This window comes from Athene cunicularia (assembly GCF_003259725.1).
Source record: "Athene cunicularia isolate RWA chromosome 20 unlocalized genomic scaffold, athCun1 chr20_part1, whole genome shotgun sequence".
Taxonomy (NCBI): domain Eukaryota; kingdom Metazoa; phylum Chordata; class Aves; order Strigiformes; family Strigidae; genus Athene; species Athene cunicularia.
In genome coordinates, this window is record NW_020799125.1 from 13,139,709 (window position 1) to 13,162,429 (window position 22,721).

At 47.0% G+C, this 22,721-nt stretch overlaps 1 protein-coding gene across 3 annotated transcripts in view; it reads left to right on the top strand.

Annotated features, from left to right (window-relative positions):
* The window catches only part of CBFA2T2 (CBFA2/RUNX1 translocation partner 2), a 60,866-nt gene that overhangs the window by 15,944 nt on the left and 22,201 nt on the right, over positions 1-22,721 (top strand). For 2 of the 3 annotated variants that reach the window (XM_026862051.1, XM_026862053.1), the window contains exon 1: positions 5,987-6,298. The exons of the other annotated variant lie outside the window; for it this stretch is intronic. The gene's annotated coding sequence lies outside the window, so the exon portion shown is untranslated. Of the gene's footprint in view, positions 1-5,986; positions 6,299-22,721 lie in introns of those variants that run through there. 3 annotated transcript variants of the gene reach the window in all.

The following is a 22,721-nucleotide window of genomic DNA, read 5'->3' on the forward strand; positions in this document are numbered from 1 at the left end:
AAAATAAAAATACCCCACACGCACCCTCCCCCCAAAACCCCCTGTTTGAACAACAACAGCAACAAATCATGTTTTAATGAGTCTGGATGGGAGGGAACCCTGTTCGCTGCTGAACCTGCAAACCCAACAAACTGGGATGCTGCTTTAAAGCCCTGCTTAAAATCCTGAACTGGTGGGTTTACTGGGTGAAATGAACAAAACAACTGATGTGGGGGTTTTTTTGTGTGTGTGTGTGTTAAAAGAAGGCTGTGGTTTGGGTGAGAAATTTGGATATTTTTTAGTCAAGGTTACCAGGTTAGTGACAACTAATTAAGGAGAAAATAAATCTTTGGTGGCTACCTGATGCCAAAACGTGGGGAGGTGCCATCTCCTTTGAAGGGTTGGGGAAGGACCAGAGAGCCAGCAGCGCTCACAGATGTGGCAGTCCCAGGGTCTGGAGGGGAGGGAAGCTCAGGATGAAGTGGGGGAAAAAGGCTTCTCTTAATGGCTGTTCCTTCTTTATCTTGGGCTCTTTTATCAGGGAAAAAGCCACAGCCTTCAGGAGGGCAGTGACCAGTGGAGGGAGGTGCAGGAAACAAGCTGGGGCGTAATGACCCTGCTGTAGTAGGGAGGGGGCTTGGGATACATCACATGCATTTTATTGCTCAGATTTTTGATTGTAAATGTTGTCCTTTCTGGGACAAGACCAAAAACACAAGTTCTGCTGACAAGTCCTGCTTTGATAAGTTTTAACGTGTGCTTTCTCAATTGTTGAAAAACTTCTATGGGGGAGGTGGTGGGGAGTACTGGGAGCCCAGAGTAGGGCTGGGACACAGCTCTCAAAGCACATCACCTCCCCTGCAAAAGGGCAGATTTCTGCTTCCAAAGCTTGTCTGCATCATGAACACATGCTAGAGGGGATGGCCCTGTAAGGACTTGAGCAAAAATGTCAGATCTAGGCAGGTAACTGGCTTTTCTAAAGTAACGGGGAGGTGCCTGAAACAGCTCTATCAGTACAGCTTCTGTAACCAGAAATGCTCCTGGTCCTCCACCTGGGGTGCTGGGCAATTAAAAACAAGTCACCAAAATTGCAGTTGGAGGGGAGTGGGTGCACGTATTTTAACAACTTTATGTAATCAAATGGTGCTGCTATTGATCTGGAAAATGTTGTCAAGCTGCAGTTGGACTAGACTTAATCCTCTGCAGGCTAGATTTTACTCTCTCCAAATACGATTACTCATTTTTTCCATATTTCTGTGTTTGTTTTAAATACCCGTGACAGCTATAGAGACTTGGATTTCTAATCAGAGCAAGGGTGTTAAATTCAGGAATTGGTGTGTTGTTTTGGTGGAGATTTTTTGGATAAGACATCGGTTCCTGGGTGTTTTTTCTTTACATATGTGATCCCATAGCCAGAATAAGGTAGCTTTTACTTAGGTGTCCCATCATCCTGACCCCCAGCCCTGAATCAGGAACCAGAAGTTTCAGTAACTTGTTTAGGTTGTGTTTAATACCTTTTTGCGCCTTTGCTCCTACTTTTTTTTTTTTGCAATGACTGTTCATAGTTGTTCTGAGTGTAAATGCTGCTAGCTCAGCTAAGGCCAACTTTTAATACATTTTGTCCCCTCTCTGGGTAATACTGAAATGACACAAAAGCCAAAAACTGCTCAGGTTCACTCCTGAAGGAGGCAATATGTTTAGATTTACTCAACAAATTAAGCTTGTTAACATAATCTACCATGTGCTAATTTAAATAATGGATGTATTGAAAAGAGGATGTTTGTTAAATGTGATAAATTTGGTGGGAATGGAGAGGTCTAATCTCTGTTTGGGGGCGATACCTCTGTCTGTTGAGCTTGAACTCAAATCAGTGAGCCTTTCCTGTAACCCCACCAGCATCGCTTCAAAGGGAACAGTCCCTTCTTGGCTCCACTGACTTGTAAGTAAGGCATAAAGAAGGCAATAAAATGTTTGACTTTCCTGCCAGACCTGAGCCTGGAGGAGGAGGAGGAGGATCCCAATTGGTTTCCATCAGATTCCAGTTAGCATGAATTTACGGTTTCCACTTAGCCTGATAAATGGCTTTGGCTGCCTTAGGGCATTTGGATTTATTTTTCTGTGCGATGGAAAGTAGTCAGCTTAAAAAGGCAAAGGCTTTCCAGGGTTGCCGTGAATACGAGTGAAGCTTCTTTCCAAGGTAAGAACACAGCAGGCAAAAAAAATAAAACCGTGGCACGTCATGAAATATGGGTGAAGTAGAAGAGAAATCAGAAGCAGTTCTCTTGTGCTTGCTGTGGCAATGGACTGTGATAGGCATAAAAATTCCACTGGAAACTGGAAAAATTCTTCAGATTTCCTCGCTTTCCTCAGAAACCACACTTAGCAGCAGGTATCAATAGCTCCCAGTGTTCAGACTTTGTTTGCATCGTTCTTTCCATGGAACATTCCCAGGAGAAGAAAGCAGAAGCAGATTAATGCAGTGAGCTAGGGAAAGCAGCTTTCCCTGTGCTGCCTGCAGTCCTCCTTCCTTCCACTGTCGTGCTGATGTCTGGGTTACAAAATTTATTTTAATGCATGGGAGCAGGTTAGCCTCTTGGTTACGTGGAGGTGTTTTTGAGGTTGGTAGATGATGTATTTCAGTGTCTTCCATTAGTGTGCTTCCCCCTGCAGAGGCTGGGCAGGGCATGGCCTGTGGGATGCTTTCTCCTGCCTCACTCTGCAGGAGCTGCCCCATCAGTGTGCTGGAGAGACTGGCTTGCCTGAGGCTCCTTGGCCCTGCCTCTGCCAGCAGTGAGTTTAGGGAGGGTTCCCAGCTAGGGTGAGCTTAGGGTCATGAGCATGGGTCATGGTCATGTTTAAAATACAATCCATGAGCCTTTCAAAGGAGGCTTTGCAATAACTCCTGCTCAAAACACCCTAGGGACCCCACCTTTAGTTTTTATGCCTTGAGAGCCCAAAACCACACGTGCATCTTCCTTACTCCTAGACCGAGCCACAATGTCTGGCATATTCCTGCCCCTCTAAGCCAGAAGTGGGGATGTCTTTCCTGAGGATGTTGGGTTTTTAGTAGAAGCTGGCCTGCGGGTATCATGGCAAAGAGTGAATACATTTTCAGAAAGGTTTTTAAAGTCAAACCGTTGTAACTATACTTAAAATTCTTGGAGTGGCCTGAGCTTTTGATGTTTCAAACCACTTTAGGTTGTAAAACTAGAGAAAAGATTTATTTGGCCATAGGTTGACAAATGGTAGTTAGTACCCGGTTGTGATAGTTGGGGACAGCTTTTGTTTATGTAAAGTGAAACGTTTACAAGCTGTTGAGGTCCTTAGGTTAAAATGTGATTAAAATAAAGAAGGTGAGGGAACATCTAATGCTGGTTACCCGTTTCAAATAAAATCCCCAAACCCCAGGCCATCCCATGTACCTCATAAGAGGGCTTTCTTTGATTTTGACCCAGAGACCTGACAGCTCCCAGGCTATATCTCTTGAGCATCTTGTATTTGTCATACAGCATCCCCCTCCTCTCTTGTGCTCAGACCAACATCAGCTTTTGAATTCACTGGCTGGTTTCAGGCTGCTCCGGTGATGTTGGGACAGGGCTGGATGGGGAACAGTGGTGTCTGATGCTAAATGCTTAATGCCTTAAGCATAGAGCTGCATCCATCTGCCTGGTACCGTCTCCACTGGGAGCAAAGCTGCAACACAAGCTCACTCCTTATAAGACATCAGAGAATCCACATGAGAGCCACTGCTGTCAGCACGACCCCGGCCAGGGAGGGCTCCTGTTGGGGACCTCACAGTGCGAGGCGCCAGGGAGCAAATCATGAGATGCAAGTCCATAGGAAAATAACTTTATTAATTCTGGTGCTCGTGGAGCTGTTTGGTTTTTGTCTCCCTTCATTGTCTGTATAATTTAGAGATGATTTTTCCATCTCAGTTTATGAAATATTGGAGTGTCAGTATTTTGCGCAACCTTCATCAGAAGTGTCAGAGCCCCGGCGAGCTAAACTTTCTGAAATTAAATGTTTTATTGATGTGCCTTACCAGCAGGGACTGGGGCACAGAAAGACGTGGCGCTGGTAGATGTGCCTGCAGTGTCTGCCTGTTCCCAGCGCGCTTTGCTGCCCAAGCATCGCTTGGCAGGGTGCTCCAGGTATTGGTGTGCTGATACTTGATTGTTATTCTTGTTTTGTTTGGGTGTTTTTTTAACTGAAGCATGTGAAATTTCTGCTCTTAGTTGAGGTTTGGAGGTGGGAGAGTAGCTGCAAATCTGTGCCCCATCTACCTGCAGCCAGGCTGCCCTTCTTGGAGCGATGTGCTCGCCCAGCCAAGGCTGCAGCAGCTTCTGTGCTCCTACAACAGCTCAAAGGCCTGCCCCCAGTTAGCCTCCAGCATCCTGCCTACACTGGGGGCCCATCTTCCGTGGGAGGAGATCATGGCCCACCTCTTTATGAATGCATGCCTTGCCTGCTCACAGAGTGGTTTTTAATGCTTCCTTTAAAGGACTTTTTTTTCCCCTCACTTTACAGCCTTTTCCCCTCCCAAAGGGAAGCAGAGGTACCTTAAACTAATTAGGAGTAAGAGGCAGAGAAGCTGGGGGGGAAGGGTTAGGTGGGATGCCGGAGGGCAGTACTTCTAGGAGGTTTATGGACATGGCTTGGCAGTTAGCAGTAGCCTACCAAAGCACTGGGAATTTCATAAAAATAAGCATTTTGCTGTCTGTAAATATCCTGCCATGCTTATACCAACTGCAGAGAATGCAGCTCATGTGATTTCTGGGCTTTTAAAAAACCAGCATCCCTCAGCTTGGGCAATGGCAGGTTTTTAGCTTGCTGTCCTGGCAAGATATGTAGGTCGCTGGTTCTCAAAAAAAAGTAGCTGGAGGGAGAGTTAGTGTTGCCTGCAAAGATTTGGAAAGGATTACATCGAGACCTGAAGCCTCTTGGCTCAGAGGAATATGGACTGGAGTGGCGAATCCCTCCTGAGATCTTAAAATGCGCCTGTGCGTTGTCTGCAAGCAAAATGCAAATGTCGCTTCTCCTCCTCGGGCGGTTTTATGGGAGCTGGGAGGAGGATGGCATGGAGGAGGATGGTTTGGGCAGTAAGTGGAGGGGTGGTTGCCCCTTCCCCGAGGCAGTACCGCGGCAGCCAGGGATGCCGGTCTGCGTGGTGAGGAATGCTGTGTGTAAATCCATGTTTCCACAGTGCCCCGCTTGCGGTGAATGGTCCTGGGCTGATGGGATTAGTCAGGGGCCTCCAGTTAATATCTGTTGTTCACACCACACGTCGGGGAGCAGCTATTCAAAATTACCAAGAGGTTTGTAGGTGGCAGAGCTGGCACGTCTGTGTGTTAATGGGGGGAAAATGGCCAAATGTAGTTGTGTCCAGTGGGTTTCTGTTATGAGCCTCCCCTGCTGCTGTGAGATCCCTGGTTGAGTTTACTTGCCCTATAAAATGTTTCGGATTTACATTTTCCTTTAACACTTCCTCTTCGATCCGAGTAATATGTTACACATTTAATTGCTCTTCCTTTGAATTTTCCAGTCCTCATTTGGTACCCTTGCAACATCAGTATCTTGTTATCTTGTTGTTGCTTCTAATTGCTAACACATGCCAGCTCTGCTGCAAACTCTGGCGCTGGGGCTGGGAGGGGAGTTTACAGGGAAGATTTACGTGCATGGGGAAACCTTCAGAAAATTAATTCGCTCGTTTACCCAACAGCTTATCCAGATTTCAAAATAGAGGGCTAAGACGAAGGCTGATTTACACCCAGTGCTGCATCAGGCAAAGCCGATTTTGGGAGGGTCGCTCCGGTGGAAGCGCCTGTGTCGGCGAAGCCCTCCTTTCCTCTCGCCGCCCCGCCGTCGTCTCGCTGTTATTGCCGGCCATAAACAAATTACGTGTATTTAACAAGTTAATGTTAGCCCGGCTGCGAGGCGCTGGTAGGTGTGTGCTTGGTGACATCAGCTGGCGAGCAGCCTGGCAGCAGCGCGGCGCAGGCAGGGAGCAGGCAGGGAGCCGAGGGTGTGTGCCTCTAAGCTGGGTATTCTGGCAAGGTGGAGAGCTGGTCTGTTTGGCAGGACCTTCCCATCTGGGATCCATCTGTGTTTCCCTGGAATCGGACAGGCGGCTCCAGGCAGTGAGAAATCGCAGATGTGCAGGACCTGACACATGTCCAGCTAATGAAAGGAGAAGGCAGGCTGGGCTCCGGCTGTGCTCGAAGATCACGAGCGGAGGAGGAGGAAGAGCGCTTTTATTTATATTTCAAAGAAACTAGGTGTATTCAACAGCAGCTGGATCGTTGCAACCTTGCTGTTTAGGGTAAGCAATAGAGGGGTCTATTTTTAAACGGGACTGGGTAGGGCGCAGCATATCCAGGGGCAGGGGGGGATGCTCGGGGGGATGCTTAGCTGCTGTGCCGCCAAGTAGATTTGAAGAGCGACGTGGGTTTTGTTGGTGGGCTGGGGAGAGCCTCAACCTTGAGCTCAGGTAAAGGAAGAGGGTGGGAGCGGCGCCGTCCGCAGCGCTTCACCACCCAGCCTGCCTCCGGTCGACTGCAGTGGCTCTGCTGGGGGAAAACTTCAATAGAGGAGCCGGCTGCCTGCGTGGATTCTGCAGCTGAAAAAATACTAAACTCTCTGAGGAGAGCTGCGTTAGAGCTCTCTATGTTGCCATGGAATGGTTTTTTTTTTTTATTATTTTTATTCCCCCCCCCCTTTTCCCCATGAGCAGAAATCTGGGATTCAGCATTTTCTGGGGAAATGGAAAAGCAGGAAGGTTTTTGTGTATTTTAGCAGAATGTTTTTCTGCTGTGCCTAGCCTTGCTCTCATTTCTGCATGCTGATACTGAAGCTGGGGGGTAAATCTGCAGAGGTGGATTTCTTCCATCGACTCCCAAATTTCCTTAATTTTCTCTGTTTTCAGTGCTTCTCTGCATTGTGGCAGAGGCTGCTCCCTTTTTGTCTTTGCGTTCCTCGAGCAGCAACTGATGCTACCAGCATCTAAATCTCTCTGATCAATTTTGTGATATTGGAACAGACCTCCCTGCCCTATATATTTTCCCTGTCAGGCTGCAGACTGCTGAATCTTCCCTTATTCCATTGTAATCTCCTGATCTTGCGTATGTATTTTAAACCTGCACTTCCCCCCCTCCCCTTTTTTTTGGGGGGGGGAGGTGTCAGCAGTTGAAATTGCTCCTCCAACCCTCCAGAGCTTGTTGTAAAGATCCCTCTGTTGCGCGTTTGCTGAGCTGCTGCCCCGGGTGGGTGCTCTGCAAAATATTACTGGCTTTTCCTCCCTCCCGCAGCCCTCGGCTCTGCGCAACAGTGCTCACAGTCCATTTTATGTACCAGAGAAATCGTGCCCAGCCACAGGACATGCACCAAAATCAGCACTCAAAGTTTGGGGAGCTAAAATGTGGCTGAGGGTTATTTGCTATTGAGCTGGAAAAAGAGAGAGGGATTTTGCTAGGCTGTCTGGTGCAGGAGGGTTCCCTTTGGAGCACTTTGCTGTTGCTTTGTCCAGGTTAGTTTTAAGCGTGCCAAATGACAGGGCTTCCCTGGGGAGAGCGTGGTGCAGCCAGGCCAGGCTCCCTGGCAGGGTGCTGTGCTGCTGCATGGGCTGCAGCTCCATCCTTGTCCAGTTTGGTGGCTGCATGTGCCGCCTTAGGGTTTTCCTTCTCTTGCAGCATGCAGGAGATAATATCCCTGCATTATAATATATAAAAAATATATATTATAAGTCTGCTTCTACAGAGATGCTGAGCACCTCCTATGTGTCCCTCTCTGTCCCCAGAGAGGAGGCAGAAGGAGCATGTGCTGCCTAAATGCTCTGTGACTTCAGCGTCTCAAAAGTGCACCAGCACAAAGGAGGAATGAAAACCAGAAAATCTCCAGCAAAGCCATACAGAGTGTGATGATATCTGAACGCAAAGAGCCGTGCTCCGCTGCTGCGGCTCTCCTGAAGACTTCCCGAGTTTGTGAACGCAGCACAGCGTGTTGGAGCATCTGCTCCTGCAGTCTCTTTGCAGGTCGGGCTCTGATTAAGCAAACGGAAGTTTTGCCAGCATCAGGGCAGCATGATTTGGCCATTAAACAACTAATTTGCTGGTGTCTTGCTCAAGCCCTGCAGGAAACTTTTTTTCTTCTCAGGTTCCCTTATTCTGGGGAAGGATTTGGGGTGCCTGAGGAGCTGAGTGCTTAGGTGAGAGCGGTAGTTGTATTTTGGGGAAGGGGACGGCTTGAAACCCAGTGGCCACTTGGATGGGCTACCCCACTTCTACAAAATTATTATAACTGAAGACTTTTTTTTTCAGAATTATCTTCTGGATAATGCGATTTTCACAATTAACATGAAGATGTTTCACCTGATTTTTGGGACTACCTAGGCTTCACCTAAAGGACTCTGGGTTCTCTCCAGCTGGGTACCCCTACCCCAGCACATCCACTGGTTAGAGACACCTGTGAATAATACAAAACTAAGAGATGCCAGTGTTAAGAAATAAGGTAAAAGGGGTAAAGCAAAGGTGGTTTGAGGAAATATTGCCAACAGGAAAGTGCAGTAAGCCAAGTGAAGGATTTGAAGGGTCTGAGGAAGGAGCAAAATTGCTAAAGGCAAGGAGAATAAACTGTTAATCTGAGAAGTCTGTTACACAGGGAATGCCCCGAGGAAAAGAGCAGAGACTCCATTTAATAGTGAAAAGGCCAAAACAGTGTTGCCAAGTCGGGTTCTGCTCTGCCCAGGGACTGGAGCCACGGCCTCTGCTTACTTCCAAGATGCTGCTATTTTTGCAAGTTGCATCTGCTGGCTTTTGCAGAGGCTTGTTTAAACCTGCTGAAGCCAAAAGCAAAGGGACCTTTTCTTACATGAACCATGGGTCAGGCTTTTGGGTTTTTTTTTCCTTCAGTTTTCTTCCTCTTAGTCTTACAATACTGGTGTCTCAGAGAGAGCGGGGTTTGACTTCTTAATGCTACCTTGTATGTCAGATTAAATGGGAGTCCCAAATTATTTTACTTCTGCTTTACAGGTCTTTGTTGTGCATCACTCACAGTGGATTTTGGCTTGTAGAGGTTATCACTGGGGGACAGCAGGCAAGAGGGAGAAAGTGTGATTTGACTTCAGGAGCTGAGTTTTCAAAGCAGCCAGCTCTCTGGTCCACAAATTGACCCATAAATGCAGTAACCATTAGCAGCATTTTGCAGGAGGCAGCACTCTCACACGATTGTGTGCTGGGATGGGCGAGCCAGGTGGCCTCTTGTTTTTTCAGGATTTGGACAAAAACTGAGATTTGTTTGATGTGCATGTGCACTGTTTATAGTATAGCTGGATAGCTGAATGAAGTCGTTTGAGGACTTGGGCATATGTAGCAGATTTAAGGCAGTGCTGGCTAGTTCTTAAATCTGATCGGGAGATGGTTGTAATCTGTTGCCTATTGGGTTTTTTCCCATAATAAGGATTGGCTTATCTACACTTGTTCTGGGCTAGACTGTAAGCTTGCCTTTAGCATCTAGTGACTATTTCCATATCCAATTGCTTGTTAGAAGCTGGGTATGAAATGTGTTTCGACAGACACTCCAGAGTGGTCCCTGAGGGCAGCATCACTGCAGGTCTCTGGGAGCCTGTTCAACTTTTATTTTTATGATGGAGACTGTCTTAATTCATGTGGCGTTCAGGGAACAGCTGGAAAAACCTTTGTTTAGAGCAAAAGCGGGAGCTGGGAAGAACTGGCGAGCGACAATCCCGCAGTTGAAGTGGAGTACCTAGAGGCTTGGGTTCAGTTCCTGGGTCTGCAAGCAATTTTCTGAGGCAAGACCTTGACCTTAGTGCTGCTTTGTGTGTTGGCAGCTTATGTCCGAAAGGACAATAGCGATTTCAGAGGTTTCAAAGCATTTTAAAGTGTAACTATTGCGCCTTTTTATTGGGCTGGACAGTGGCATTCTTATAAGCCAAGCTTAAGGTTTTAGAATAACAAGTATTGAATTTCCTTGGCGCGCTCCCGGCTGTAGGACTCCTGTCTTTCGTCCCTGCAGCAGGACTTGTGCTATTGAAGGAGGACAGTTGCAGGTGGCCAGAGGACTATTTGGAAGAACCAGGACTGTTGCAGATCTGCTGCTCAGTTGCTTGCTGGTCCTATGGAAACTACAAAGCAAGGAGTCAAGTTTTCCTTCCAGCAACAGGATGCCACACCCCGATGGTGGGATGCTGTGTAGCCATCCCTTTCAAAGGCATCTCTTTCACAAAAAAAAACCCAAGAAAGCCTCAAAAGTATTGATAATCATCACTGAGCTTGCCCCAAACAAGGGGAGGAGGAGGAGCAGCACACTGCAGCCCCGAAACAGCTCAGACCTGTTGCTCTGCGGCAAGCTGTGAACGTTTAAAGACGGGTATTACTTAGGATGCTGGTGGAGCACTGGGGGGAGTGGGGTATTGTGCGGGGAACAGATGTGCTGTGCGCTGTTGCCGCGTGCCGGCTCTGTGCCGCTGCTCCGGCACCAGGTGCAGCCATTGTTCCGGCTGGTCCCTATTCATCCGCCCTCGGCTGCTGCTCTGCGCCCGCTCCCTCATTGTTTCTCCAGGAAATTAGCATTAAAAACCCATCCGAAACCCCCATGTCCCTCAACTGCAGGTGACTGTTATTGGCCCCAGCTGCCACCCTTGTGCTTGATTACTTCCATATGGGGTTGTGGCAAGAAGTAGGATCCACTTACTGATTTTTTTAATATTTTTTTTTTCCCCCCTTTTTTTATTCCCCCCACCCCACACAGACACTTCAGCACTCGCAAGGCACAAAACCCTGAAATCTATTAAGCCCTCAGTAGGCTCCAGTTGCTATTACAACTGGGATGAACATTTTACAAGCAAAGCTAATTACACCCTTGCCCTGCTTTCTTCCTTTCTTCAGCCCCCACCCAATAAATGTAAAATAACCAGAGGGCAATTGATAGTAAATTAAACCTTTGCAGTGCCCTGAGAGGAGGTTTTCTGGCTAGCAGGAAGAAGTCTGTTGGGGTTTAGATGTTTGGCTATTTGGTGGAGGGTTTTTTTACTAGAAAATGGGGAACTCTGGTCTCTGGCATATTGCTGTGGCACACCTATTAAAGGGACATGCGGATCCCAGCCTGGGTCTGGATAGAAAAGGAAAAAATAATTGAAAAGTGGGTTGTTAATTTTTGAGTGTAGTCAACTGTTGAGAGGAGCCAAAGGGAAACTACACACCCATCGAGGTTACAAAATTCTGGGAATGATATGATTTTTGTCCTGATATGATTCATCTGCAGGGCAGCAGGTTGCATGAAACCCCAAACCCCCCGAAATCTCTGGGTTTCCTGCTGATACAGTGGCATGGAGCAGCCCGGGTTTGCCTTGAGGTGAGCTGTGCTGCAGTTGGTAACAGGAGAGAGGGAGAGGGGGGCATCTCTTTCTGCCCTATCTAGGGCTTGAAAATGAACCTGTTCTGCAGAGGCATGGAGCATCTTCATTGAAGAGCACCAGTGGGTCGTGTCCCATGATGAGGGGACCAGCCCACGCAGCACTGACCTACTTTGTGCCAGGCAGAAACGGAGGAAAGTGGCAGCTTGTCTCCATACTAGAGGCATCAGGTATAGCTTTCCTCTGTGCTTCTGTCCCAACAGCTTTGGTGTCAAAGCCCTGTCCATGTCTGGAGGTCAGTTGGTCAGAGTATATACCTCTATTGAGAAACGTTGGGTTTCCTCATAACACACTGGGCCTCCCAAAAGGTCTTTGGTTATGCTGCAGCACTGCAGTTGATGAGGGTTGTGCTGGTGGCTCCTGAGAGAGGAGCTTGCTGGGGGATGGTGGTCCTCGAAGCACCACGACCATGTTGCATGCTACTGCCTGGGCCTGAGCAGGCTACTTGAAGATGAAAGCCCATCAAAGCCCCATAAGTCCTAGCTATTCCATAGATAATCTGTAAGTTTTGTGTCATTGCATTCTTGGTGATGCCCCAGCAGCCACTTCCATGGGATCTGTTTTGTTCCTTGCTGGTGGTGCACTGGGCAGCCCCAGGCTGCTCATGCTGAGACCTGGCAGAGTGCTCCAGCGTGACATTGGTGCTGCAGTCTCCTGTTGCAGTACAGATATATGTATGCAAACCTCTAGCTAGAGAAGATCCTAGATGTGCTTCTCTCTCCTCAGAGCAAGACCTGGAAGATGTGTTCAAAATGAAGAATGACTTTATTCAGATAACACAGCCCCTTTGGGTCAAGAGTCTCTCTTGCTGGTCTGGATGGAGATGCTGCAGTGAGTCTTTGCTCAGATAAATCTTTGGGAGTGGCTGGGGCTCGGCTGGTTGACCTCAAGGTTACAAATCCAAACTTGCTTACAGATGGGGAATGGTCTTATTCCAAGACTTTGTGTCTCAGCATTGGTTCTTTGGCATTTGTCAGGTTGACCTCCACCTTGAGGTCCATCCTGCCTTGATGGGTGGGATCTGCCAATGTAGTTTGTGAGAAGGATTTAAAATAAAAATTCTGGTTGGTATCCAAGAGGATGGGTTTAAGCTGAAGTGCTGGGGTTATCAACTGCATGTACCTCCTTTCTGACAGACCTGTGCTGGCTTGGCTGCCCTGCGTGGACCACCCAGATCTTCCTGGGAAGTAGTTGTGCAGGTGCAACTGTGTGGATTGTGCAAATCTCGTAGTGGACTTCTAAAAATAAAATTATCAGCCTCTTAGAGGTGCTGTGCAGGGTGGGGAGAGCCACCCACTAAATCAGGTCAGAAGGATGGGTGAAGCTAGCAAGACAACCTAATAGAGTATCTTGAGCGATTTTCCTCATACTTGTTTTAAACCCTTCAAAGTCAAATCTCAAACTTAGGGGGTTTCTTCTCCCTAATTAAATTAACAGACCATATGGTGTTTACTGTGAGTGCCTGCAATATGGAAGGAGCTACCTCCTGGATCACTTTCTTTTTTTCAAAAGAAGCTGCTTTACCTGATGTCACTGTTCTGTAATGTTCTTTTCAGCAGCGGGCATGAGGGGTTATTTCAGTTACCTCGCTGCTGTTGGTGTCACCTTCTGATCCTGGGGATGAGCTGTATCTTAACCTTTTCTGTTTCCGCAGCCTTCCTTGTCTTCTAGCTTTTGTAATGCCATTTTGCTGCTTAGTGGGACTGTGTACAGGTCAGGGAATTTTCATGCTTTTTCATAGGCAGGTAATGATTCTTGGGGCTGGAGCTGAGAAAACAACTCAGTGGGTGATGGTATTATTTTTTAACTACTACTACTAATTTTTTTGTTGTTGTTGTTGTTGTTGAGGGTAACATTACCATCTCAGGAATATGTGAAACTTAGTTTTATAGTTTTGTTCTTATATTGATGGCCTGTCTTAAAAAAAAAAAAGTTACTTTGCATGTGCTGCTTATATCTTTACATGAAATCTGGAGGAGGAAATTAAGACCTTGAGGAAGAAAACCATTGGTTTATGATCAGACCCTTGCATTTAGATGAACAGGAAAGTGGGGTAAAAATCTCTAAACCTGTAGGAGAAATTGAGAGTTTTCATTCCTTTGATTTTGCTGTCTGTTTTCAGCTACTCTAACTCATTTCATAGGGTGTTTTGGTAATCATAATTCTTGTGTGCAAGTGGACTTTGTGAGCTCATCCTGCATCTCTCTAGTGGTGTATGTTAACCTTTCTCTGCAGTCTTAACTTGTTGACATGTGTTTTCTGTAGGGGCTTGGTGTTAAAAGGGGAGATGGATGACCCTTTCATCTTCAACCAGGCTCAGCCTGTTCCGGGGTATCTGGGCTCCCAGAAACAGATACATTTGCGTCCGCTGAAAGCACCATGCCACATTAGCATATTCCCTGTAACGTATGCTCAAAGGGTGTTTCTTTGCAGAGAAGCCTCTCTAAAGATAGCATCGTGAAGTTCTGTGTTGTCAACCAGGGACACTTGATCTAAAAAACAACATTTGATACACAGACAAGGTTTGCAAGTGCCATCTGGATTCTGGGAGATGAGCTAGGTTGTCTCTGTTTTGCATACACTCACCAGGAAAAAAAAAAGTACATGCAGGGAGAGTAATTCTTCAGGATCACCTGAGCAGAACCATTTAGTCCACACGAATGTTCTCGGTAACATAGGACACCAATGCAATCCCATACTGCTGGGCGCCATGTACCAGTGCACCTTCTTCAGGTGCTGGAAATAATTCTGTAGTTTAATAGTATTTTTATTGAAATCCAGGTGGAATCTATTTAAGTTGGTTAACGTCAAGCATACAGTGAGGCAGAACCTGTAAATGATGCAAAACCCTGCAGAAATGGGCATACTTTTGGGGAGGTGGGTAAGCAGATGTCTTTGGCTTCAGTTCTGTGTGGTGGAGAGACCATCCTTAAAAATACACCAGTGCTGAGAGCAGAAGCCTGGCGGACATGAACATCAGACTCAGCCATGGATTGAATAGCAAACTTACTGTCCACATCTTCCCAGGGATGTGTAGGTTATAAAACATATTTTACTTCAGGGCCTATTTCTTGACTTTCTAGTTATCCTCTCGTATGCAAATCTAATTTGCCTAATGGGCTGGTGAGTGTAATTGAAAGGCAGCCTGCGCTTACATGATAGTGAAAAGTCTCACCTGTGCTGAAGCACAGATGGGTCTCTGCCTCGCTGCTGCATCATTAGGGGAAATTTATAGGCACTGTGTCACAGGCTTTGCTGTGACCGGGGGAGGAAAATAGCAGTTTAAAACAAACTTGAGGGTTTTGTTTGCAAGGTGGACTCTGTTTCCTGGTGTTGCAGTTTTGGTTGTTGCACTTCTTGGTAAATGTAGCTTTGTGCTCCAGCTGATGTTGAGCAGGCTTATGCAGGTTACTAGTAACTAGTTTAGGACAACCCTAAGAATGACAAGTTGGAAAGTGGGTTTTGTGCTGTGTTGCAGCATGATGCTTTGAAAGCAAGCGCATCGGCAGCTGAGCCAGCACCTTCACTCTGTGGTCCCTGTGCATCACTGCATCTCCAGAGGTTATCCATGGAAAATCTCCACCTCTGCTGCCCATAAGAGAGGAACAAGGCACAGCAGAGACAGTTACTGCTCTGCATCTATCCCTGCTGGGGTCATTCTCTGAAGAGACCTAGTAGTAGTGAGCTTTAATGGCTCTTCTGTCCACCCCCATCTCTCCATGCCTGGGCTCTGCAGGAGATGCTGCTCCAGCACCAGACCAGGCGCCCTGCTGCTACAGGCGTGTAGGTGCCCATCTACATCGATAGGCTCCTAAACACCTCTGAAACCCATCCCTAAATGTATCACTCCTGTGCTTCCAGCTCCATGGGACAGTGGAGAACTTTCCACATGCTGATCAGGTTTGAAGCAAAGAGGAAGAGCAATTTGTGTAGTGACGTGAGGAGTGTTTTTAAGAGGTGGAATTGTCATCTTGGCAGGGCTCCTACATGTGTCATTGATCGGGAATGAATATTAGCTGGGCAGCAGTTAATGTACTTAGCACCCAAGCGGATGAAGCGCACTCTCTACAGAGAGCCAGCATGAGTTATGGTGTGATTAGCAAATCTTGGCTACCTTAGGTACGTTGATGGGGTAGCAAGATGGGTGTTAGTGCATGCAGCGCTGCCAGCATCAGTGCAAGGGCTGCAGTAGTAAAGCCACAGTGGTCTGTGGAGTGAGGGATGCTTGTGGTCCTCAGTTTGGACTTAAGCACTTCTAGAAAGTTGTAAGTAACCGGGATAAAAAAGACTTCCCAGGTCTTTTCCAAGTTCCTCCTTGATTTCTGGGACAGCTTGCTCAGTTTATGATAAAGTTTGATGGAAATTTAGCCCTGGAGCTGGTGGGTGAGCTCCTGCTCTTTGGCCTCTGACCAGAGAAGGGAAGACTCCCTGTTGGACTCTGCTTTGTATTTGGAAAAGAGAGCAAACAGTATGACTTCAGGGATCCAAGGGGGATTGTTTTTGTGTATCCTTCCTTGATTGCTTCATTTTGGGTTTGTGGAAGAACTCGGATAGTGGTTTGTTTTGGGTTGGATTGTTTTGTTTTTGTGAAAATGACTATTGTTTTGATCTAAACTAGCCCTTCTGACTATGAGCTTCTGGACTGCTTCCTTCTCCAGATAGTCAGGAATTGTACCTGTTTTGTGCTTAACAGTTTTGGGGTTTTCTGGTTTAATTTGGGCTTTTGGTAATAGCTTTGGGTGTCCTTGGTGTTATTTATGCCTCTCTATGGCCTAATTGATTGTTACAGATTAAATGAGTTCTGCCTTCATCTTTTCACTCCTTTACTTGCCTTTAAGTGGCATTATTTACCAGTTACTGGTAGTGGTGCTGGTATTTTAGGTCTGTCTTGTATGCATAGACTTTATTATTTCAATTCCTATATTAGTTTATTTTCTACTCACCAGATACCCTCACCTCTTAGACTTAGATCTGCTGTACCAGTTCTCATTAGCTTCAGATCCCCACATGCTCAGTGGCAGTTATGGTGCTATGAGAAATCCAGATTTGCTCAGTACTGGCTATTTTTTGAGGTCAGCGGTGGTTTTTTAGGTTGATTTTATAGTGGTGGGAACCAAATCATCAAGCAACAGGGCTTGGAAGGTGGAGAACTGAGAGAGGGTTGTATTTTTAAATTGCTGTTTTAAAGCGTCTGACTTAAACCTCCTCCTGTATGTCCTTAGTAACCAGCTGTAAGGTTCTTAAATCTTCAAATTATTTTAAGAGGAATTTGTGGTGGGTTTGAATTCATTGTTTTGAATGAGACTGTTTCCTCCTCTAATGATTTTCAGGCTGTTCCCCTTTTACCTTGTGTTGTATGAATTTCTGAGGTGCTCCAGGATGGCTATGCCCTATGTTGTGTTTCTGTGAGGAGTGTCTATACCTGCCTCTCCAGTCAGGCTGAGTAGTGCAGGACTGAGAACTTGTCCAAGTCATGGACAATGCTTGTGTTTGTTGTACCCAGTGAGGCAGGATTGTTGTGAAGGTACAACCTAGTCTCAGGGATGCTTGGGTAAAAAGACAAGCTTATATAGACAAGGGCTCTCTTCCAAAGGAGGTTTGTGTTTTCTTCTTGCTGCTGTGGTTGAAGTGTTTCTAAGTTATCTGGTGACACAAAACTCCAGTAGACCTTGCTGTCAGCAGCTTTCTGCCAGCCCAGCCCATGCCATGGTTCATCATTCATGGGTGCTCTTCCCAGTGCCCTGCGGGGTGCTGCTGGGGCTGCCTGGGCAGCAGAGCCCACGCCAGCTCTGTCCACTGCTGGAGTTGCTCATGGTGTTTCATGAACCTCCTGGCTCATGTGGATTCTGCTCTGAAGGGCAGCAGAAAACCTACAGTTTTGATCCCCAAAGCTTTGTGGTTATGAGCTACTTGGGAGTTTCCTCCCCAGCATGCTAGAGAGCAGATGGGTGTTGAACTGACAGTCTGCATGCAGGAGCCTCACGTCTGGGGCCCAGGGATTTTTTTTTTACCTGAGATTATTGGTCCAAAAGATCCTCTTAGCGATCCATGGGACCGTCTGTACAAACAAAACAACCTAAACACATCCTGGCAGGAACTGATGCTGTGTGTGACCAAACTGGTTTCCAGGTGCTAACAGGGAGCAGAGGAGCAGCAATGGGAGATGTGGTGATGGGTCTGAGCCTCTTGCCCAGCGCTGTGGCCCGGGGCTTCACACCATCAGTTAACTGCTTGGAGTCAGGGGTTAAAAATGCACCGGGAACTGAAAAAGCTTCTGCTTCATGTGATGCTTTTCTCCAAGGAAACTCCCTAAATGACTGCTCCCAAACAGGCAGGGCTTCATCCTGCAGTGAGCAGAGAGGGACTGCTGGTGGGAAGCCTTTAAGCAGCAGAGCTTGCTGCACTGACCCAGAAACAGCATCCTGCTCGACATCTGCTAAATTTTTTACGGATTTGACTAGAAAATTACCTCCTCTTCCACAACTTTATTTTTCCTACTGAAACTAAGAGCTGAGATATAAAACACCAGGTGGTGTAAAAGAAGGGTCACTAGCCTGGTATCTCAGAATAGACCATCACCTTCCCCCCCCCAGCTTCCAGGAATGAACCAGACTCACAGCATGGAAGTTGCAGGACCCAGCAAAAATCCCTCTGGAAGGATTTAGATTGGAAATGTGGCTCCTCTGGGGAAGCCACAGGAATGCTGGACCTGCAGTATTCATCCAGGCTTTCTGCAGCAGCCCGGCAGGGAGAAGGGGGCTGCATCGCGGGTGAGCGCTGCTGCAGTGTCATAGCTGTGGCCTTGCCGTGGTACAGCACCGGCAGCTCTTCGGCTCAGCCAACTGTGAGCAGAACGGCGCTGGGAAATCACAGCGCTGCGAAATCCCAGCCCTGCTATGCTGAAATGCTTTTTGCAGACTCCCCTTTTCTGAACTGTTTTGTTAAAGAATGGAGTAGGGCAGTTGAGGAGAGATGGGGTCCCAGACTCTCAAATGGAGTTTGTTGAGTGGTGGTGAGATTAATTTGTGGTTTAAATCTCTTTTGCCAAAGACTTGCTGATGGATTTTAAGCAGTGAGCGCTGCTGATGTTGTGCCTGCTCGGACACCTCTAATCGCAGCATCCACACGAGAGGCTCTTGTACAGGACGTGCTGCAGGGAAGCTGCATAGCAGCCAGAATCTGGGAACGCTTCCCCTGGGTGAGACAACCCTGTAGCCTCCCTGAGGCTCCTCCAGACCCGTGTGTGCAACCGGAGAGGCCCAGTGAGGGCTGTGGTGGCCCCGTGCTGGCTCCTCCATGGGGAGCTGCGCTGGTGGCCCGGGTCCCCCGGACTGCAGCGGGGTCGTTCCTGGGAGTCTGCTCCAGCATCTCTGCTGCTCCGAAGCCCATTTAATGCAGTGGATGCATTTCTATTGACCATTACAAGCTGTGGAGAGCCCCTCGGAGCTAATTAGTAATAAGAGGCTGCCAATTAAACACTGCTCCCTGGGCTCTACTGCCGCTTTTCTGATACTGCTAGGTTGGAGAGGAAGGTAACAAAATGGAGCCTAGTGCTTATGTGTTTCATCTGGAGAGCAGGAGAAGGGTGGAGCTGCTCGTTAAATGGCCAGCAATCCAAGTTTTAAATGGATTTACGAGCGCTAGATAGAATCATATCTTAAAGTCTGTCTCAAAGCCTCTGTTAAGGTGGAAAATGCTTTCAGAAGTTACAGCTTGTTTCACTGTGGTGTTCTCCCCTTTGGGTCACCCAGAATTATACAGGTACAAAAGTTGTAGCTTTATTTACTCTATGGTGTTTAGCCTAAGCAAGAAGAAAAAAAAATTCCACTACCAAAATTACAGTGCTCAGTTGTTCTATAATATATAACCTGTGGGATTTTTGTTAATAAATTATTTTCTTTATACCTCAGCGGAGTTTGGCACAACTTTGTTTTAAAACCAGTGCTTTCAGAAGTCTAAAGTTTTAAAGGCAGTTGTATCCATTCTGAAGTTTTCTTTTTTCAACACTTGGGTCCTAATTCACAATTAACGGCATGTTACCCTTCACAACAGGCTGATGCTCTCCAAAAGAGGGCTTATGCCAGCTAGAACTGGCAGGTCTTGAATAGACATCAAGAATTAGAATTAAGAAGAGTTTGAGTTGCTATAATGGGTACCTCTACAGTCAAAAAGTGCTGCTGAGGAAAGTCAAAGACAGGGAGGGAAGCTGTGATATGCCAGTGCTGGGTGTGGAGTGGAGGCAGAGCTGGTGGCTCTGGTGTTGAAGTGCAGAGGATGGCTTGCATGTCTTGCACGTTTGCTGTGCTGCTGAACCATGCCAGGAGCGAGCATTAGTGCCTGACAGTTCCATTTGGGCAGCATCACATGTGCGGCTGGAGGAGATGGAGCCTGTCCGAAATGCCTGCCTGCCTTCAGAAATGCAGTCCCTAAGCTCTGGCAGAGTTTAAAGGAAACTAAAAGGAATGGATTTTCAGTGCTAGGGTTGCTGGGGGAGGCTGGGTTAGCATGTCCTTCAGCTGTGAGTTTCCCATGTGTTGGATTGCTTTTTACTCTCTGGAGTAAACTTGGTGTTCAGTCTCTGGATCTCAGAGGGGCACATCACCCCATCCATGGCCTTGCTGCTTTGGGCAGGGAGCTATTTCTGACCTTTAGGGGGTAACCCCCTAAAGCCAACCCTTGTAATGACTTTTCATCTCTAAAATGTAGCTGAGTTGGTAGAAGTGCTGTATGTCATTCATGTAAGCATGGTTAACTCAATTCTTGCTTTCACTGTACAGAGCATTTACTATAAGTGAAACTCAAGCTCTTTTTCTGACATAACATTTCTCTGTATGTAGAAGCCCCACAAAATAATAATAATAATAAAAAAAATATTTGATACCGAGCTGTTGCTTCAAGTCTCTTTCTAAATGGCATCCCTTTTGTACGTGTTGTGTCTGGGTTCCACCAGCCTTGAGAGCTGTTAATCTTCCTGGTGTTTTCTTCCCTGCGGCAAATGAGAGACAGATGTTCCCATCTGGAAAGTTTGCGCCTGCCACCGTTGGTTCACTCGGAGTCGGAGGATTTAGAGAGCAGTGAAGCAGGCTGAGACTTTTAAGAACTAATTTTTCCATGATTGTGATAATTGCCTGTTTGATATCTGTAACTGCTTTCATTTTTCAGAGTGCTTTAGCCTAATAAGTAAATAGTGCAGAGGAGTAAATATTTCTTAATATTGTAATGGGAGTGGATGATTTAAAACAAAAATAAGTCTTGATTCTGTAACTTTAAGTGGAACAATGGACTAATGAAAAATTACCAAAATACTGTAGCAGTAACTAATCACATGAACTAGTGAGCATCTCTGGCTTTGCTTGAACACAGCTGCCCTGCCCTGCCCTGCCCCTGTCCAGGTTATAACCCTGGCCAAAGAGGTCTGAGCAACCAGAGGGGTGGTTTTGGGGAGGGAGGAGCTCTCTTCCCCGATCCCCAGAGCCCTTCCCATCCGAAAACTGAAACACTGGCTGCTTTGTAGGCTTTGGTTTCCAGGAATGCATTCTGCTGGGGTATATTCCAGGAGCATATCCCTCCCTTGGGGGTGGCTGTCTCTGATGGGGGCAGAGCAAGTGGCTGGCAAGGGTGGGGTGGGTTCCCTGCCCAGGGGCATGTGGGCTCCCAAGCAGTGCTCACTGCATCCCTTTGAGACAGCTGATGAGCAAAAGCTCTTGGCAGGGACATCAAGAGATGAATTTGAGTCCCCAAAACTTCTTGTGTGGGAAGGGCATTGCTATGGCTTGTTGGTAAGAGCGGCAACAGCTCCCAGCTGGCTGCCGCACCATGTGTGAATGGTTTTTAGGGCAGCTTTCGTGGTCTGAGTAACTATTCCCTTGCTCCTTCATGGAAGTGAGAGCAGGAGAGGGGGGGCTACCATGCTGAAGTGGTTTGTGCTCTTGTAGCAGTCAGATGACCAGGATTTGGGAGGCTCGATGCATACCCCACTCTGGGAGCTATCGGATGCAATTGTTTGTGGGATGGATCCTGCAGCCGTGGGTTTGCACTGCAGACCCTGGTATGAGGCTGTGGACCAGAGGAAACCAGAGCTAAGGAGGCAGAGATGATGTGGAGATGGGTTTGTGCTGATGGGTCTGGCGTGGCCAAGGTGAGGGCAGAGTCAGAGCTGCAACTGTCTTGTCTGTGTGGGAACACAGCAAAAGAGAACTGCTGTGAAGTCCAACCTGTGCTACTGATGAGTTTGTAGAGCCAGGCACATTAATAGGTTTTTATAAAAATCACTGAAGGGCAAGACGGATAAAGATCTGCAGTCTGCTTTCAGAAATAAATTATTAATCTTATTTCCCTTATTAACTGCTTTCTGGACTGGTTGCGAGCGATAACATACTTTGCTCTTTCAAGTTCTTCTATCTGAGTTTCACATTGAATTGAGATTTAAAGTGAAACAGCTGTGTGTGGGAGAGGAATAGATGGCAATGGAGATACACGCGTTTATTTTTGATTTATAAAATGCCTATCCTAGGCTCAGCAGCTCCCTCCTGTGTGATGCAAGGCTCTCCTGCGAGGTGCTGAGTCCTCTCCACTCCCACAGCATCTTACAGCTCAGGAGCCTAGATGTGCTATAAAACCAAGCTAAACAGGGTAAAAATAGGCTGACTGCATTTAGTGGAGGAAGTATCCGTACAGTAACATAAGTTACCCACTGCAACAGATGCTATAGTATTATCTTAGCCAACTCTGTGCTTTGGCAGGGAGGGAGGAGGATGGAGAAGGGCCTCAGTTGACCAACATTTGCTGCTGACCCGTTTATGTGACACACTCGTGTCTCCCAGTAAGTTATCATTTATTGATTCAAGCAAAGGGAGACCTCTGGAAACCACCCTTTGCTCAAATAAGTGTCAATATTTCTACAGAAATGTAATCTTGACTGCAAACCTCTTAACATCTCCCTCACTAAATTGGGACTAGCCCAATCATCCTTTTTTCTTAAGGCTGCTGTATCGGCTGCCTTGTTTCTGATGCTTATCTTCAGTCTTCCCCCTCCATCACTTTTTGATGCAGTGATGCTGCAAAAAGATAAAATATTGGCTCGTTCTTGGATGATGTGGTTTCAGTTTGAGCTTGGGGGAAGCTGTCTGGAAGCAGGTGATGGAGGGATTGCAGTGGAGTAGCAGTAAACAGCGTCTTCTAGAAGTCTGAGTAATGATACTCTTGTTTTGCATGTAGATAACCTCTCATCTGCATGCCTTGGAGAACTGCAAAGGTGCTCTACAGATGGCTTAGAGCCGTCAAGGGGAGGAAAAGGCAACCTTAGAGCGGAGGAAAG